The sequence below is a fragment of the Tenrec ecaudatus genome, unplaced genomic scaffold (genome assembly GCF_050624435.1).
Source record: "Tenrec ecaudatus isolate mTenEca1 unplaced genomic scaffold, mTenEca1.hap1 Scaffold_425, whole genome shotgun sequence".
NCBI lineage: Eukaryota > Metazoa > Chordata > Mammalia > Afrosoricida > Tenrecidae > Tenrec > Tenrec ecaudatus.
This window is the reverse complement of record NW_027459327.1, coordinates 194,442-210,587: the sequence shown is the minus strand read 5'-3', so window position 1 is coordinate 210,587 and position 16,146 is coordinate 194,442. Positions and strand designations below refer to the sequence as shown.

The 16,146-nt window shown below is 44.1% G+C and overlaps 1 long non-coding RNA gene across 1 annotated transcript in view; it reads left to right on the top strand.

Moving 5' to 3' along the window:
• LOC142436584 (uncharacterized) overlaps positions 1–10,147 on the top strand; it is an 88,898-nt gene extending 78,751 nt beyond the window's left edge. Inside the window, exon 4 of the long non-coding RNA XR_012782014.1 lies at positions 9,608–10,147. This is a non-coding gene — a long non-coding RNA (uncharacterized LOC142436584). The remainder of the gene's footprint in view (positions 1–9,607) is intronic.
• Positions 10,148–16,146: the final 5,999 nt, after the last annotated feature.

The window sequence follows — 16,146 nt, the reverse complement described above, 5'->3', positions numbered from 1 at the left end:
ATAATGTACCTGCTCATGCAGCCATCTCAGTGCACCAGTTTTTAGCTAAAAGAGCATGCCTCTCTCGCCCCATGCACCTGGCTCACCTGACCTCACTCTGAGGGACTTCTTTTCATTTCCACGAATGAAAAGGGGCATGAAAGGCCAGCAATTTGATGATGTAGAAGAAATGAAGAAAAAACTAAGGAAGTGCTGTCAGCCACCCAAATAGGAGTTTGAAAAGGGTTTCCAAGGAAGGAATGGCAGATTTGTCAAATGTATTAAGTATAATGGAAAGTACTTTGAAAGTGATAGGTGTCTTGTCAAAAAATTAAGTACACAGCTTTGGAAAATTTTTGTTTCTTTATGGGGGTTCTATATATATGCATGCATTTATATGTGTATATATACATACACAGCACGTTCTTGATATAAATCTGTGTGTGTGTGTGTGTGTGTACATACATAACAGAGCTCATACAGCTGTAGAAGTAGGTAAGGACAGTGTGGCTTTAAGTCAGCCAGTCAGATTTTAAACTGGAAGCTTCTCCTGACTTGAGTAGCTTCAGCTTCTATACCACAGGCTGTAGAAGTAGATGAATCTCGGGTCAGCAAATCAGGCTGTGACAGGAGAGAGAAACGAAGTCAAGGTTGGCAGGTCAGATAGCAGGTTGCTGATTGCTCTATGGATCGGCAGCCATTATGGCAGGCCGCTGGTTCAAGTACAAAGAATAAGAGACAGACAAGTCAGATACAGGACTCAGACGCAAAAAAGCCAGCAAGTGTCTCCTCAACCTCCGCTTAAATATGAATTAGGCCCCACTCTGAGTAAACTTCCTCTCAGGTGTATTGGTGCTATTACCTGAGTAAGAGGATTGTACTCCACCTTAATCTGATTAGCTGATCACAGCAGATCCCATTATGGGATACATTGTGTTATACAACATCATAGGGATTACTAGGCCTCAGTTACCAACCCCCTGAGAATTCTGATCTGGTCAAGGTGATACAAAACCTAACTATGACAGTTAGTTCTCTATTTTTGGTTGTTTTCTTTGTCACTAGCTAGAGTTTTGTTATTCTTAATGATTGTTTCAAAGAAACAACTTCTGATTTTATTGGTTCTATTATCTTTCTGTTTTTAATTTTATTTCTGAGTGATCTTTGCTATTTCCCTTTTTCTGGTACATTAAGGCTTCTTTTTGGTCTCCTCTTTCTAGTTTCTAGAATTATCCAGTTAGGCTGTTAATTGGAGATCCCTTCACCCTCTCCTTCCTGTTTATTGCTGTAAGTTTCCCTCTGCACACTGTCTTCTCTGAATATTGTATGTTGTGCTTTCATTTTCATCAGATTTTTAAAATGTGTGATTTCTCTTTTGATATTTACCGTGACCCACTATTAGTTTCATAGTATGTTAATTAATTTCCATATTTTCAGGGTTTTTTCTGTTACTGATTTCTGGTTTCACTCACTTGTGATCAGAGAAAATACTTCATATGATTTCAATTTTTAAAAATTTATCAAGACTTGCTTGGATTTGACTCAATGGCAATGGGGTAGAACAAGATCTCTCAATTTTATCTTAGTCAGTAAAATTGCTGGCATTACCCTTAATGAAGACTCTCTTTAGGATACCTGGTCATTCATTCTCCAGGAGACCTTTTGTTTCTCATCAACCTTTCCTCTTCCACTTCCAGAATTATATTTTTCCTTTCTCCTGAGGCCTGTTTTTGAGCCCATCATTTGCATATTTACTCAGTTTATGAGTGGTGTCATTGACTACTTCATTTCCGTGCAGTTTGTTATTTCTAGCTTCCAGCTACTGGATCTAATAGTTTACACACCCAGATCTGTGCCTAAATTGTGAGTAATATCCACAACAGTATCCCCAACATTCCACTCATGAGGAGGAGTCCAGGGTCCCAGCACGAGCTCCCAGATACAGTCTACCTGGTTCCCAGGGTTGGACCAATCCTCACCACTGGGATCCTGTTTGGCCTCACTTTTCACCGTTTTTCCACCTGCTATTTGCCAAGGGTTCTGCCTCCCTCCCTCCCTCGTTCTTGCTGCGTCCTCTTCTGTGGTGGGAAAGCAATAAAAGGCTGGATCATCTTCACGTGCTGGTGATCTGGTGCTTCACAGCAGATCTCCCAGAATGACCACAGTGTTCTCCTTGCATCTCCATTATTGCCCAACACGTTCACTTCCATGTGTTGCTACATAATACCCAGGCTTTCTTAATCATGCCGTGTTTTTATTTTTAAACTTCCTTGCCCCTTTATCTGAGCGTTCTCTGTTGCTGTTGATGCTTGTTTAGTTCAGTTTACATAAAAGCTCCAGCGGGTCAGTTTTGCTTTGTGTTATGTATGTGTTTTGGTGGTTCCTAAGGCTTAATAAACCAATACTAGGGAGTATCTTACAACATATAAAGAAAGATTAGCATTGAGGGTCTCAGAAACAGACCAAAACTCAACTTCAGAAAAGCTCCCTGCTTGAGCAAATCTCCCAGAATTTGGTGAATTCTTCTGTACTTGCTGAGGATTATTTGAAAACCAGCACATTGTTAGGCTCTCTCTTTTCTGGTGCTTTTGCGTAGTCAATAAAACACAAATAAGCATCTCTCTGCCATTTTATAGTTTCATCCACCATCTATCTCATGTCAGCAAGAATTCTCTTTGTATCATATCTGCTTCTGAATCCAGCTTGAATTTCTGGCAGCTCACCGTTGATGTCCTGTTGTAACCATTTTTGAAATATTTTCATCAAAATTTTACCGGCATGTGTTATCAGTGAAAATTTTATCATTTCCATTCTGTTGCATCACTTCATTTTTCTTTGGAATGGCCAGAAGTATGGATTTCTTCCAGTGGGTTGACCGGGCAGCTGTCTTCCAGATTTCTTGGTGAGTGAGTGTTTCCTGTATTTTGTCAGTTCCCAGAGCCTGGTGTTTCTCTAGTGCCTTTAATGCAGCTTGGGCTTCTTCCTTCAGTACTATTGGTTCTTGGTCCGATGCCACCTCTGGAAATGGTTGAATGTCAACCTATTCTTTTGATACCATAACTCTGTGTATTCTTTCCATCTTTATTTAAATGATTTTATTGGGGGCTCATACAACTCTTATCACAATCCATACATAAATCTATTGTTTCAAGCACATTTTTATGTTTGTTTCCTTCATCAATCTCAAAACATGTTCTTTCTACTTGAGCCTATGGTATCTGCTCCACATGTTTTCCCTCCCTCCCGCCACACCCTCCCTCATGAACACTTGATAATTTAGCACTGTCCAACATCTATCTGCCTTCACTGACTTTTCTCTTGTCCATCCTGCAGGGAGGGGTGTTATATGTAGATTCTTGTTACTGGTTCCCCCTTTTTACCCCATCTTCCTTCTACCCTCCTGGTTTTGCCACTCTCATCACTGGTCCTGAAGGGATTCCCTGTGTTTCCAGTTCCTGTCTGTATCAGTGTATATCCTGTGGGTCTAGCTGGATTTGTAAGGTAGAATTGGAATCATGATAGTGGGGGTGGGGGTTGGGGAGAGGAAGCATTTAAGAACTAGAGGAAAGTTGTATGTTTCATCGTTGACTGGCTCTTCTCCTCCCTGTGACCCTTCTGTAAGGCGTTCCCAATCTGTACTCCGCCTCATTCACAATGATTTGATTTTTTGTTCTTTGATACCTTAAACCTGATCACACAGGCTGCTGTGCTTTTTCCATGTGGGCTTTGTTGTTTCTGAGCTACAGGGCCACTTGTATACCTTCAAGACTTTATGACTTCAGATGCTATATCTTTTGATAGTCGAGCACTATCAGCTTTCTTCACCACATTTGCTTATGCACACATTTTTCTTCAGTGATCATGTCAGGAAGGTGAGCATCATGGAATGCCAATTTAACAGAACAAAATGTTCTTGCATTGAAGGAGTACTTGAGTGGAAGCCCAATGTCCATTTGCTAACTTAATACTAAACCTATAATATGTGCACATAGATCTATTTTCCCATTGTCATATATAAATATATTTACATATGTCCATGCCTGTATTTAGACCTCTGTAAGTGCCCTTTGCCTCCTGGACACCCCCTTACTGAAGGGTTGTGGAAAGTAGATGAGCCAGTCTGGGTTCAGGGTAGCAACGATGAAACATATAACTTTCCTCTAGTTCTTAATGCTTCCTTCCCACAATATCATAATCCCAATCCCACCTTACAAAGCTGGCTAGACCAGAGGATGTACATTGGTACAGATAGAAACTGGAAACACAGGGAATCAAGGGTAGATGACCCCTTCAGGACCAATGGTGAGAGTGGCGATGCCTGGAGGGTAGAAGGAATGTGGGGTGGAAAGGGGGAACCGACTACAAGAATCTACGAATAGCCTCCTCCCTTGGGGATGGACAGCAGAGAAGTGGGCAGGGGGAGATGTCAGACAGTGTAACATATGACATAATAATTTATGAATTATGAAGGATTCATGAGGGAGGGGAAGGAGGCAGGAGGGGCACAAAAGGAGGAGCCAATATTAAGGACTGAAGTAGAAGGCAAATTTTTTGAGAATGATGATGGCAACAAATGTACATATGTGCTTGACACAATGGATGGATGTATAGATTGTGATAAGAATTGTATGAGCTCCCAGTAAAATGATTAAAAAAAAGATTAAGTGACTGGTCACTACACATACACTGGGAATAGGATAAAATTTTCAATAACATTCATTCACAAAGCCAGGACTATACCTTCCAGATTAACATATGTGACAAAAAAGCAAAGAGAGAATACAAACAGTAACTATATGATAGTCCTGGGACACCATTCACAGGGTATTCCCAAAGCAAGAGATCCAGACTGAAATCCAACAAACTCAAATTCCAGAGTATTAAGATAGCAGTCATCTGCATCTTTGGACACTAGAGCACTTTGCCCTAAGTCCAAGGGAGTATGTTTTAAAGCACTTTCTTAAACCTGTTTCAGGCGAATCTAAGGTAAATCCCACTGATTTGGAAAGCCACTAAGGAGCTAATAAGGTCTAGGGGGCTTTATCTTATCAGCTCCTTAGTGACTTTCCAAATCGGATCCTTCTGATGTGGCCCATGGAGGATGTTGTGAGCCTGGAAAGAACAGAGTCTAAAATCCTAGATGACTACAGCATCCAGTCTGGATCACCAAGGACTGGATAGAAACCAGGTCAAAAGTGTCCAGTTAGGAATGTAATACCAGGCGTATTCTCTCCTTGGGTTCTATAAGTACCGTTAAGCATGTTTCCCCCCAGATGGCATCTTGCTCTACCCAGTTTATCCATCAACGAAAGTGTAATTGCCTTTTCCAAGACAGACCCGTCTCCCCCTCATGTCTTGACTTGAGTTTCCAGGATGGTTTGCTAATCACTCTCGTAGGAGTATCTATTGAATTTGGGTGACCGTAGGACAATGTTGTATGGCAGCAACTGATTGGTCGTCTCCCTCCTTCCTCCCTTCCCATCTTGAGAAATTGATCCCAGTGGAGGGGACGTGTCTTCCGTTGAAGTGGTTTGTAAGATGCAAATGTAAAGAGGGCAATATATAGTGCACGGGTACTATACTGGCTCACTACCTTGTTTGGGAGGCCAGATTTCATGACAAAAAGATGATTACATGACCCAAGAGCAGAATTCTGCCTTTATCTTGGTGTTTATCCTTATAGTAGTGTGCCAGTCTTTTTGTGATTGACTAACTTTACGAAGCATAATCATTTCCAGGCCCATCTATGTAATGGGGTGTTTCATGGTTTCATCACTGTTTTTCAGGGGCACATAATTTCAATGTGTACCAGAGTTTCTTCCTCCATTCTTTTACTGATGGGCATTTGGGCTCTTTCCAGCCTCTTGCTATTGTGAACAGTGCTACGGTGAATGTAGGAGAACACATGTCTGGGGTCTGTCTCTTACTTCTTTGGGGTATATGACAAGCAGAGGTGTTGCTGGGTCTAATGCTACTTGCTTCAGGTAGTCTCATAGCGTTCCCCACTGGTTGTAAATGTTTACAAGACTACCAGCCATGTATAAGAGTTCCAAATGCTCCACGCCCTCTCTAGCATTTGTCATTCTCTGTTGTGTGTTTCAATTGCTATTGTGAGGAGTGTACGGTAATAACTCATTGTTGTTTTGATTTGCATTTCCTGGGTGGCTAGGAAATGGTGAGCATATCTTCATGTATGTGTTAGTCATTCACAAGCCAGCTTTGGTGAATGTCTATTTTATGTCCTTTGCCCACCTTTCAATTGGACTAATTTTTTTCTTAGAAAAATTCCATAGATTTTGGTAACAAGTCTCTCGTTAGTTGTGTCATTGTTACCCCACCACCCCAATCTGTGAGTTCTCATTTTACTATTTTGATGAAATTTTTTGAGGTGCATAAGTGTTTTATTTTAGTAGGTCCCAGGCATCTGTGTTGTCTTTTGCTCTGTGTGCTTCCTTTATTAGATTTGCTAGTCCATGTATGCCCTGCAATAGACCCCTTAAGTTTCTAATTGATGATCCTGATAGTTCTGGGGTTTACATTTAGGTCTGTAATCCAGTTTAAGTTTGTTTTTGTACATGGAGTGAGGTATGGGTCCTGTTTCATTCTTCTGCAGATGGAGATCCAAGTTTTCACCCACTTTCCTGTTGCCCATCCTCCAGGGAGGAGGTTATATGTAGATCACTGAGGGGTCTACGGGGCCATCCCCAATCAAAGCCAAACTGACAACCCCGCCTCCATTTCCCCTAGAAGTATGCGCTACAGAGGACAACACTTAGCCTACAGGTTGGGGAGAGGGGCTGGCCCGCCATGCCCATATGGAAGTGTAAACCCAAAGGAAAAAGGGAGTGAGGGTTTAGACTGGATACTGGCACACCAAGTCCTGAGGAGGACGGCCCTGCATGCTGCTGCTAAGGCACAGAGAGGACTGTAGGGCTGACAACAGCTTGAGACATGGTGTCCCCTCACTGGAACATATTGTGAATGAGGACAATACTCGGGACACCCAGCAGGGAGTGAGTCGGGCCTGACCATCCCCACAATGGGATGAACCAGGAAGGAAACAGAACAGATCAGCAATGGGAGCATTGCCAAGCCACGAAGCCCTTGAAGTGTCCCCACAATAGATTTCAGGCTAGGAGGGGCAGTTCTCAGAACCCCTCTAGACTGGTGGGGAGATAATCATAAAGGTCAGCAGACAGATTTGGAATTTTGTATGTGTTTTCAGGGGGGTTTTCTAGGTTTCCCCCCTTTTTTTGTTTTCCCTTTTTATTCAGTCTTTTGTTTTCTTTTTGCTTTGTCTCTTTTATTGCTTTGCCTACCAATATAAGATAGGTTTGGGAAGAAAGCCCAAGGAGAAAGTAAAGGGACCGGCATTTCTGGAGGCACTTGGGAGAGGAGACAGTGGGAGGAAAGGAGTGGTGAGCAAACGATGCCATAGACAGGAAACAACTAGGGAATTAAAAGGAACAACAAGGAGGACATAGAGATCCTGGTGGTGGTGGTGGAGCAACGGCAATCTAGCTGAGAGAAGAAGGGCACGCATGATGTTGGGAAAGGAGGAAGGTAAAAAGAAAACAGGAACGATCTAGGAAGCAAATCTAAGGATACAGGAATAAACATAGGTGTGCACTTATGAAAATATATTAATAAAAATCGAGGTATTGGCCTATGTACATATATTTACATAGCGATAAATTAAGGAAGTGGATGGACTTTGGGCCTCTGCTTAAGCCCTCCCTCAACACAAGAACACTTTGTTCTAACAACCCAGCATTCAGTGATGCTCACCCTCCCAGCATAATAGCTGAAGGCAAAATGAATGCATAAGCAAATGAGGTAAAGAAAGCTGATGATGCCCAGCTATAAAAAGATAAAACATCTGGGTTCTTAAAAAACTGATGGTAAACTTGCAGCCATCTAGCAAAGAAGCAACAAATCCCATATGAAAGGGCCCTAGCCTGTAAGATCATGAGGTGTTGACAGAATCAGGTAGGCACCAGAAGACTGCAAACAAACAAAAACCCCCATATTGTTTAGGATAAAGGGGTTGGAGCAGAGCCCCAAAACCCATCTGTAGACGGGAGGACATACCCTCACAGAAGGGTCACAACAAAAGGATGAGGCAACCAGAGCACAGTATAACACTAATGAAATGTACAACATACCTCTGTATCTTTAAGGCTTCCTCACCCCCCTCTATCATGATCCCAGTTCTGCCAATCAGTTGTGCGTAGGCAAGAGCATGTATACAGGTACAGATAAAGGATCATGACACACAGAATCAAGGTCAGACCAACCTCTCAGGAACAGAAACCGAAGGGTACCAGGAGGGTAGATGGAAGGTAGGGGTAGAAAGGGGAAACGGATCACAATGATTGCTGTATAATACTGCTCCCCAGGGGGGTAAACAACATAAATGTGGTGAAGGGACACAGCACTCAGTATAAGATAGGAAATCAAGGGGTCACGAGAGTGGGAGTGTAGGAAAAGAGAAGAATTGAACCAAGAGTTCAAAAAGAAAGTAACTGTTTAGAAAATGATGGCAACAAATGATAGTGGTATAAATGAGCTTGATACAATTGATGTCATGGACTGTTAGAAGAGCTGTGAGGTAGTTAGTTTGCTGTGACAAGCTGGCCGATAAACACATGTGGGGCGAATTGAAAGGGAGAGGGATAAGTGGTTCAGGGATCCACGCCTTTCTAATGCTGGGGTGCCTTGCTTTATGATGGTCAGATCCGGATGCAGCTCCCTTAGCCAGTTCCCTGCTTTAGCTCCCAAGAATAATTTCCTGAAAGACATCCCTGAGGAGAAGCCACATGGACCTAGTAGACACGATGCCGGTGCAGAGATGCTTACACATTCACTGAATCGGCTTTCCTCCTCCAGTCAACATCATGGTGTCTGGTTTGTGAGATGGAGGAGGACTTTGTGGTTTGATACTGGATAAAGGGGTTGAGGGATTAATTTTGGACTTGTGGGTTTTGGCAGGACAGGTTTGGGATTTTTGCTTGATGCACACTATATATAAACTATATAAAGCACTTTATATAAACTATATAAAACTCTCCCTTAGACATGAGTTTCACTGTAGTTCTTTCCCTAAAGTACCCTGACTAACACATTGTGGTACCTTAGCAGTGGTGTACTGGAGAAACTAGCCATAAGATGGAGAGTAGATGTTTGTCTGACCTCTCCCTCATGGTAGTTTTCCTTCTCTGTCTAGCCAGTGGTCAGACAAAGCCACCCTATATTCAATAGATTACTGGGGAAACTATGGGAAGTATGAGAGCAGAAAGTTTGTAAGCCCACTTGCTTTGAGCCAACAAAATTTGATCTTTACATGGGCTTAGGAAACACCTTAGAAGACAGCTATGCAGAGAATTGATTTATATGCGAAACAGTGCTTTCCTGTACTCAGGAACCACAAGTCTTTGCCAACACTAAAAAAATCTGGGAGTACAAAGAAAATACCTCCCAGGGAATGGGTGTAAAAGGGAGCTTATGAGCAGGCTGACGGTTTGCAAGGTGACCACGTGAATCTACTTGCTCAGTAGAAGTTGGAGAAATGTAGTAATAAAAACACTAATTGAGTTTGGCCTCTGACACTTGTGTATTTGGTTTACAGGAGAAATGGAGAATATGAGAGTGAATCAACAAAAATTCATGATCTAGCATGAGTAACCCAAGCTTCTTGAATATTGGAGAGAGCTCATGGTCTACAAGCAAGGTGATCGGTGGACACCGTAGAGCTGAGGAAGGCATGGGTTGACCAGAACCCTAACAGATGGCGGATTTTCGAGGCTGTGAACTGGTGTGGATCATGGCTGACTTTATGAATGGCTTCTTCGGTTTTGACTTTGTTGATGGACGCAAAATTCAATAGGTTCCTATTGGAATGAAGATTTATTCAGGTCGAAAATGATTTTTTCCTCTGAGAAAAGGTTTGATCTAAGAGGGCCGTAGATTAAGCAAACAGCGAAAATATGAGGTACAAGTGCACGGAGTAGATGGCTTAAAAACATTCCAGAGGGAGGAACATAATCAGAGGCTTATAGAATTAAGTTATTGGTGTCACGTAATTTCAATTCTGAATGGGTGCCAGGATGGCAAGTTTGGATATAGTTCGTGGATTGTGCCAACCTGGGCGATACACACGTGCGGTTAAATGAAGGGCGGAGGGATCAATGGCTCCTTGAGCATTGCCATTCTAGTTGGGTCTCTTCATTTCTGAATGTGGGAGCAGGGTGCAGCTGCCTCAGCTTCTTACCTGCTTTAGCTGTCAAGGCTCCTTTCCGGCAAGACGTCCCTGAGCCGAAGACACATGGACCTACCCAGAGGAAGGCCGGGCTGTTGGAGTAGCCGTGCAGATATGCTGACATATCCAATGCCCACGCTGCTCTGCTTACACATTCAATGCCTCAGCTCTCCTCCCTCAGCCAGCAACATATCGTCTGTTTTGAAAGATGGAGGAGGACATTGCAATTGGTGTTGGACATGTGGGTTAATGGGTTATTGTCGGACTTGTGGGTTTGGACCACACTGCTTTCGGATGTCTGCTTGATGAACACTTAACCTTGATATATGAGTCTCACTTAGACATGAGTTTCTGTGCCCCTGTTTCTCTACGAGAGCCAGAGTCACAAATAGGATACCTAGCAGTGCGGCAATGGAAAAACTCATCTTAAGATGGAGAGTAGCTATTTGTTTGACCTTGCCCTCATGGTAATTCTTCTTCTTTGTCTATGTAGAGGTCAGACAAAGCTACCCTTTAGTCGGTTGTTTTCTGGGGAAAATATGGGAAGTAGGAAAAATGAAAGTTTGTAAGCCCACATGCATAGAGCCACCAAAATTGGGTGATCTTTAGCTGGGTTAAGCTACCTCTGGGAAGACTGCTGTGCAGTGAATTAGATGCCCACCAGTGCTTTCGTGTACTCAGGAACCATAAGCCTTTGCCAGAAGTTAAAATGAAATCTGAGGGTAGGGAGAAAACATCTCCCTGGACTGTGTGTTAAAGAGAGCCTGTGAGCAGGCGGAATTGCTAGCTGGGTGACCATATGGATCTTCATATGGAGTGGAGGTCGGAGAACTGCAGCAATAAAAGGACTGCTTGTGTATGGGCCCAGATACCTGTGGATTTGGTTTACCTGAAAAGGAGAAAAAGAGGGTGATTTGACTAAAGTTCACCACGTCGCATCAGGAGCCCAGGCTTGTTGAACATTAGCGAGAGCCCATGGTCTACAAGCAAGGAGACCGGTGGACACCCCGTGGAGGCTGAGTGAGGTAGCTGGCACGGGTCGACCAGAAGCCCACTATAGGGCGATTTTGGAGACAGTGAACTGGTGCCTAAGAGTGCTGACTTTATGCACGGCCTGTCCGGCTTTGATTTTGCCGATGGACACAGACTTTGAAAGGTTCCTATTGGAATGAAGATTTCTTCATAGCGAGCAATGATTGTTTCCTCTGAGCACTGGTTTTATATTAGTGGGCCATAGATAAAGTGGATAGCTAAAATTTGGCGTATAAAGACACAGAGTAGTTGGCTTACAAACTTTCCGAGTGGGGGAACATTCCATAAGTTTTAGAATTAAGGTCTGATGTAACTTAATTCCATGTTGGGTTTAAAGAATTTGAAACGGGTGCCTGGTTCGCAAATGTGAATTTAGTTCGTGGATTGTGCCAACCTGGGCGATACACACGTGCGGTTAAATGAAGGGCGGAGTGATCAATGGCTCCTTGATCATTGCCATTCTAGTTGGGTCTCTTCATTTCTGAATGTGGGAGCAGGGTGCAGCTGACTCAGCTTGTTCCCTGCTTTAGCTGTCAAGGCTCCTTTCTGGCAAGACGTCCCAGAGCCGAAGACACATGGACCTACCAAGAGGAAACCCGGGCTGCTGGAGTAGCCATGCAGAGATATGCTGACATATCCACTGCCTAGGCTGCTCTGCTTACACATTCACTGCCTGGGCTCTCCTCCTTCAGCCAGCAACATGTCCAATGTTTTGAAAGATGGAGGAGGACATTGCAATTGGTGTTGGACATGTGGGTTAATGGGTTATTGTCGGACTTGTGGGTTTGGACCACACTGCTTTCGGATGTCTGCTTGATGAACACTTAACCTTGATATATGAGTCTCACTTAGACATCAGTTTCTGTGCCCCTGTTTCTCTACGAGAGCCAGAGTCACAAATAGTATACCTAGCAGTGGGGCAATGGAAAAACTCATCTTAAGATGGAGAGTAGCTATTTGTTTGACCTTGCCTCATGGTAATTCTACTTCCTTGTCTATCCAGAAGTCAGACAAAGCTACCCTGTACTCGGTTGTTTTCTGGGGAAACTATGGAAAGGTGGAATAATGAAAGTTTGTAAGCCCACTTGCTTTGAACCACTAAAATGGGGTTATCTTTAGATGGGTTTAGACCACCTCTGGGTAGACAGCTATGCAGTGAAATAGATGCCCACCAGTGTTTTCTTGAACTCAGGAACCATAAGCCTTTGCCAGAAGTTAAAAAAACATCTGGGAGTAGAGAGAAAACATCTCGCAGGGACTGTGTGTTAAAGAGAGACTGTGAGCAGGCTGAATTGCTTTCTGGGTGACCTCGGGGATCTACATATGGAGTGGAGGTCGGAGAAATGCAGCAATAAAAGGACTGCTTGCGTATGGGCACGGATACCTGTGGATTTGGTTTACCTGAAAAGGAGAACACGAGGGTGACTCGAGTAAAGTTCACCATGTGCATCAGGACCCCAGGCTTGTTGAATAGAGCGAGAGCCCATGGTCTACAAGCAAGGTGACCGGTGGATACCCCATGAAGGCTGAGCGAGGTCCCCGGTACGGGTCGACAAGAAGCACACCAGAGGACGATATTGGAGACTGTGAACTGGTGCCTAAGAGTGCTGACTTTATGCACGGCGTGTCCGGCTTTGATTTTGCCGATGGACACAGACTTTGAATGGTTCCTATTGGAATGAAGATTTCTTCATGGCGAGCAATGAAATTTCCTCTGAGCACTTGTTTTATATTTTGGGCCATAGATAAAGTGAATAGCTAAAATTTGGCGTATGATGGCACAGAGTAGTTGGCTTACAATCTTTCTGAGTGGGGAAACATTCCATAAGTTTTAGAATTAAGGTCCTGGTGTTACTTAATTCCATGTTGTGGTTAAAGAATTTTGAACGGGTGTCAGGTTCGCAAATGTGGATTTAGTTCGTGGATTGTGCCCACCTGGGCGATACACACGTGCGGTTAAATCAAGGGGGGAGGGATCAATGGCTCCTTGAGCATTGCCATTCTTGTTGGGTCTCTTCATTTCTGAACATGGGAGCAGGGTGCAGCTGCCTCACCTTGTTCCCTGCTTTAGCTGACAAGGCTCCTTTCCGGCATGACGTCCCTGAGCCGAAGACACATGGACCTACTCAGAGGAAGCCCGGGCTGTTGGAGTAGCCGTGTAGAGATATGCTGACATATCCACTGCCCACGCTCTTCTGCTTACACATTCACTGCCTCGTCTCTCCTCCTTCAGCCAGCAACATGTCATCTGTTTTGAAAGATGGAGGAGGACACTGCAATTGTTGTTAGACATGTGGGTTAATGGGTTAATGTCGGACTTGGGGGTTTGGACCACACTGCTTTCGGATGTCTGCTTGATGAACACTTAACCTTGATATATGAGTCTCACTTAGACATGAGTTTCTGTGCCCCTGTTTCTCTACGAGAGCCAGAGTCACAAATAGGATACCTAGCAGTGGGGCAATGGAAAAACTCATCTTAAGATGGAGAGTAACTATATGTTTGACCTTGCCGTCATGGTAATTCTTCTTCCTTGTCGATCCAGAGGTCAGACAAAGCCACCCTGTACTCGGTTGTTTTCTGGGGAAACTAGGGTAAGGGGGAAAAATGAAAGTTTGTAAGCCCATTTGCTTGAGCCACCAAAATGGGGTGATCTTTAGCTGGGTTTTGACCACCTCTGGGAAGACAGGTATGCAGTGAAATAGATGCCCACCAGTTCTTTGGTGTACTCAGGAATCATAAGACTTGGCCAGAAGTAAAAAAAAAAATCTGGGAGTAGGGAGAAAACATCTCCCTGGGAGTGTGTGTTAAAGAGAGCCTGTGAGCAGGCTGAATTGCTTGCTGGGTGTCCACGTGGATCTACATATGGTGTGGAAGTCGGAGAAATGCAGCAGTAACAGGATTGCTTGCGTATGGGCACGGATACCTGTGGATTTGTTTACCTGTAAAGGGGAACACAAGGGTGACTCGAGGAATGTTCACCACGTCGCATCAGGAGCCCAACTTGTTGAATAGTGGTGAGAGGCCATGGTCTACAAGCAAGGTGACCGGTGGACACCCCGTGGAGGCTGAGTGAGGTAGCCGGCACCGGTCGTCCAGAAGCCCACCAGAGGGCGATATTGGAGACTGTGAACTGGTGCCTAAGAGGGCTGACTTTATGCACGGCCTGTCCGGCTTTGATTTTGCCGATGGACACAGACTGTGAAAGGTTCCTATTAGAATCAAGATTTCTTCATGGCGAGCAATGATTGTTTCCTCTGAGCACTGGTTTTATATTAGTGGGCCATACATAAAGTGAATAGCTAAAATTAGGGGTATAAAGGCACAGAGCAGTTGGCTTACAAACTTTCTGAGTGGGGGAACATTCCATAAGGCTTTGAATTAAGGTCCTGATGTTACTTAATTCCATGTTGGGGTTAAAGAATTTTGAACGGGTGCCAGGTTCACAAATGTGGATTTAGTTCGTGGATTGTGCCAACCTGGGTGATACACACGTGCAGTTAAATGAAGGGCGGAGAGATCAATGGCTCCTTGAGCATTGCCATTCTAGTTGGGTCTCTTTATTTCTGAACGTGGGAGCAGCGTGCAGCTGCCTCAGCTTGTTCCCTGCTTTAGCTGTCAAGGCTCCTTTCCGGCAAGACGTCCCTGAGCCGAAGACACATGTACTTACCCAATGGAAGCCCGGGTTGTTGGAGTAGCCGTGCAGAGATATGCTGATATATCCACAGACCACGCGGCTCTGCTTACACATTCACTGTCTCGGCCCCCCTCCTTCACCCTGCAACATGTCGTCTGTTTTGAAAGATGGAGGAGGACATTGCAATTGGTTTCGACATGTGGGTTAATGGGTTAATGTCGGACTTGTGGGTTTGGACCACACTGCTTTCAGATGTCTGCTTGATGAACACTTAACCTTTATATATGAGTCTCACTTAGACATGAGTTTCTGTGCCCCTGTTTCTCTACGAGAGCCAGAGTCACAAATAGGATACCTAGCAGTGGGACAATGGAAAAACTCATCTTAAGATGGAGAGTAGCTATTTGTTTGACTTTGCCCTCATGGTAATTCTTCTTCCTTGTCTATCCAGAGGTCAGACAAAGCCACCCTTTACTCGGTTGTTTTCTGGGGAAAATATGGGAAGTGGGAAAAATGAAAGTTTGTAAGCCCACATGCTTACAGCCACCAAAATTGGGTGATCTTTAGCTGGGTTAAGCTACCTCTGGGAAGACTGCTGTGCAGTGAATTAGATGTCCACCAGTGCTTTCGTGTACTCAGGAACCATAAGCCTTTGCCAGAAGTTAAAATAAAATCTGAGAGTAGGGAGAAAACATCTCCCTGGACTGTGTGTTAAAGAGAGCCTGTGGCAGGCTGAATTGCTTGCTGGGTGACCACATGGATCTTCATATGGAGTGGAGGTCAAAGAACTGCAGCAATAAAAGGATTGCTAGTGTATGGGCCCAGATACCTGTGGATTTGGTTTACCTGAAAAGGAGAAAAAGAGGGTGATTTGACTAAAGTTCACCACGTCGCATCAGGAGCCCAGGTTTGTTGAACATTAGCGAGAGCCCATGGTCTACAAGCAAGGAGACCGGTGGACACCCCGTGGAGGCTGAGTGAGGTAGTTGGCACGGGTCAACCAGAAGCCCACCATAGGGCGATATTGGAGACTGAACTGGTGCCTAAGAGTGCTGACTTTATGCACGGCCTGTCCGGCTTTGATTTTGCCGATTGACACAGACTTTGAAAGGTTCCTATTGGAATGAAGATTTCTTCATAGCGAGCAATGATTGTTTCCTCTGAGCACTGGTTTTATATTAGTGGGCCATAGATAAAGTGGATAGCTAAAATTTGGCGTTTAAAGGCACAGAGTAGTTGG